Genomic DNA, 3,609 nt, shown 5'->3' on the forward strand with positions numbered 1-3,609 from the left:
ACATGAGACCAAAAAGAGGTAAACTGAGGAGGCAAGAGGGACAGAGGGATTTGATTCTAAATGTGGGACAGTTCCTCTATATAAGGGACAGTTGAGAGGTATGGTATAAATTCAGTCCTGCAGTTTTATAGTACAGGTGGTGTATATACTATAGATCAGTGGTTCTCAACCTGTGTAACCTCAGGACCCACATTTCTCCTTGGTCAGTAAGTCGTAACCCAAGTTGCACTGCAATGGAACACACGGCATTGTGGTACTGCGCGTTCCGATGCGGGCAATAGAACTGTGGGTGGGAGGTGCATTTGGGGTGCCATTCAAATCATGGGGAAGTACAGTGCGTTAATCATACGGGACTGTGCGATTAATGCACAGTCCTAGTATTAGTATGAGTGTACTAGTGTGAATGGGCATTCAACAACACACAACCACAGACACAATCTCACACCCACACACTCAAAAAAAGAAAAATGTTTTTTTAAGATCCACCCAGTCTCCCTACCTTTTGAGAACTGGAGTGGATCCTTAGCCTGGGGTCCGTGTGGGCTGCTGTACTGTGATGGAGCTTCATCCATATGTGCAGTGCTTGTACAGCTCCCTTGCACACCCTGTAGAGATGCAGAGAGCCAGTATGTTACATCACACCAGTCCAGGCACCTCTACAGGACAACCGAGGGAGCTGTAAGCAATGCACATATGGATGGAGCCCACCCTACCTCAAGCTGACACTAGGCACCGGGGAGCATATTTTGAATGGCTGCTTGGCGCAAGAACTGACAGTGCTGCGCTAGGGGCAGGCTGAGGAGCCTCTCATATAGAAAAGTGGAAGGCACACGGGAACCCACTGAACACAGGGTCGCGACCCACTTTTGGGTCACGACCCACCAGTTGAGAACCAAGGCTGTAGATACAGAGGCATAGCAAGGTCATGGTGTACCCGGGGGCAAGTCTTTCATTAGCGCCCCCCCACAAACCAAACCATAGTTTAATGCTCTGGATCAATTGTTCACCTGCCTAGGTTTTCCCCTCCTGATCCACCACAGAGGTGAGGCTTTCAAATCGCTTCATTCTCCAGTGCTGCTTTGTTAATTTTGGAGCCACTTCTGGATTCACTTCTATTTTCCTGCACTGCCCCTTCTAATCTTTCATGGAGAAGAGACTTGAACTAAGTGATTTCAAGCCTCACCTCTGTGGTCGATCAGGAGGGGTGCTGCCGCACCAAAAGAAGAGAGCTCAGAAATGGGTACTACAAATCCCAGCAATACATTATATAGCAATGCAGAATACCACCAACTATAGAGGACTACAAATTCCAGCAATATATTATACAACAAAGGAGAATAATATGAGGCTACATACTCTGTGTTGCTCCAGGGTGGTAGCCTGATGTCTCCAGGGTCTCAGGAGGGCTGTGCAGAGTCCCAGGAAGGCTATGTGTGGTGTTAGGCGGGCTGTGCAGAGTCTCAGGATGGCTGTACGGAGTCTCAGGTAGGCTGTGGGGGGTCTCAGGTGGGCTGTGCAGAGTCTCAGGTGGGCTGTGTATGGACTCAGATGGGCTATGTTGGTCTTAGATGGGCTGTGCAGAGTTTCAGGTGGGCTGTGGGGGTCTCAAGTGGCCTGTGGGGGGTCTCAGGTGGGCTGCGCAGAGTCTCATGTGGGCTGTGGGGGTCTCGGGCTGTGTGGGATCTCAGGTGGGCTGTGTGGGGTCTGAGTTGGGCTGTGCGGGGTCTGAGTAGGGCTGTGCAGAGTTCCAGGTGGGCTGTGCAGAGTCTCAGATGGGCTCTGTAGAGTTTGAGGTGGGCTTTGTGTGGTCTCAAATGGACTGTGTGGGGCCTCAGTTGGCATATGGGGGTCTCAGGTGAACTGTGGGGGTCTCAGGTGGGCTGTGCAGAGTCTCAAGTGGGCTGTGGGAATCGAGGTGGGCTGTGCAGAGTAAGGTGGGCTGTGCAGAGTTTTAGGTGGGCTATGGGGGTCTCAAGTGGACTGTGGGGGTTGGGGGGGTCTCAGGTGGGCTGTGTGGGGTCTCAGTTGGCCTGTAGGGGTCTTAAGGGGCTGTGCGGAGTCTCAGATGGGCTGTGCAGAGTTTCAGGTGGGCTATGCAGAGTTTCAGGTGTGCTGTGGGGGTCCCAAGTGGACTGTGCCGTGTCTTAGGTGGGCTGTGCAGAATCTCAGGTGGGCTGTGGGGGTCTCATGTGGGTTGTGTGGGGTCTCAGGTGGGCTGCATGGGGTCTCAGGTGGGCTGTGTGGGGTTTCAGGTGGGCTGTGCAGGGTTTCAGATGGGGCTGTGGGGGTCACAAGTGGGCTGTGCAGAGTTTCAGGTGGGCTGTGGGGGGTCTCAAGTGGGCTGTGCAGTCTCAAGTGGGCTGTGAGGGTCTTAGGTGGGCTGTGCGGGGTTTTCAGTGGGCTATGCAGAGTTTCAGGTGTGCTGTGGGGGTCCCAAGTGGACTGTGAGGGGTCTTAGGTGGGCTGTGCAGAATCTCAGGGGGGCTGTGGGGGTCTCATGTGGGCTGCGTGGGGTCTCAGGTGGCTGTGGAGGGGTTCAGGCGGGGCTGTGGGGGTCACAAGTGGACTGTGCAGAGCTTCAGGTGGGCCGTGGGGGTCTCAGGTGGGCTGTGGGGGTCTCAGGTGGGCTGTGCAGAGTCTCAGGTGGGCTGTAGGGGTCTCAAATGGGCTGTGTGGGGTCTCAGATGGGCTGTGTGGGGTCTCAAGTGGTCTGTGTGGGATATTTGGTGGGGTGTACAGAGTTTCAGGAGGGCTGTGGGGGTCTCAAGTGGACTGGGGTAGGGGGCTGTGGGGTATCAGTTGGCCTGAGGGGGGCCTAGGGGGCTGTGTGGAGTCTCAGGTGGCCATTGGGCGTGTCAGGTGGCCAGTGGGGGTCCCATTTGGGCTGTGCATGTCTCAGTTGGCCTGTGGGAGTCTCAGGTGAACTGCACAGCCTAAGATCACTTGTACAAAACGGCTCTACTGTACTACATTTAGCCCTGCTTGCCCAAAGCAAGGCTAAATGTGGAAAAAACTACCCAAATCTACCCGAACGAATTCCACACCCCTGTCAGTAGCGTCCCCTCAGCCTGACGCCCGGGGCAAGTGCCCCCCCTGCCCCCCTTACTACGCCACTGTACAGATAGTTATAGATTTTAGCATGTAGGATTCTGGACAGCATAATAACTGTTCTTCCTTTTGTTAGGAAAGTAGAAAAAGTGATAAACTGATAACAGGATACATTACAGTGACAGAAGTTACATAGTTGCATAGTATTTGAGGTTGAATAAAGACATTAGTCCATCAAGTCCAACCTATTAGGATCTCATTCTAGGAGTACCCGTACCCCTGTATATTACGGTCCCTTAAGAAATCGTCCAAAAGTTTCTTGAACAATTCCACATTATTTGCTGAAATCACCGCCTGTGGCAGTGAGTTCCAGACCCTAACTGATCTTACTGTGAAGAACCCCCTTCGCCCCTTGTGCTGGAATTTTTTTCCCACCAATTTTAGGTGATGGCCTCTAGTTTTTGTAATGGAGTTAATTTTAAACAGTTTATCGCTAATGTTGCTACCACCATTGAACATTTTGTACATGGAGATCATATCCCCCCTTAATCTCCTCACCTC

This window comes from Nanorana parkeri, unplaced genomic scaffold (assembly GCF_000935625.1).
Source record: "Nanorana parkeri isolate BGI_ZX_2015 unplaced genomic scaffold, ASM93562v1 scaffold799, whole genome shotgun sequence".
Classification (NCBI taxonomy): domain Eukaryota; kingdom Metazoa; phylum Chordata; class Amphibia; order Anura; family Dicroglossidae; genus Nanorana; species Nanorana parkeri.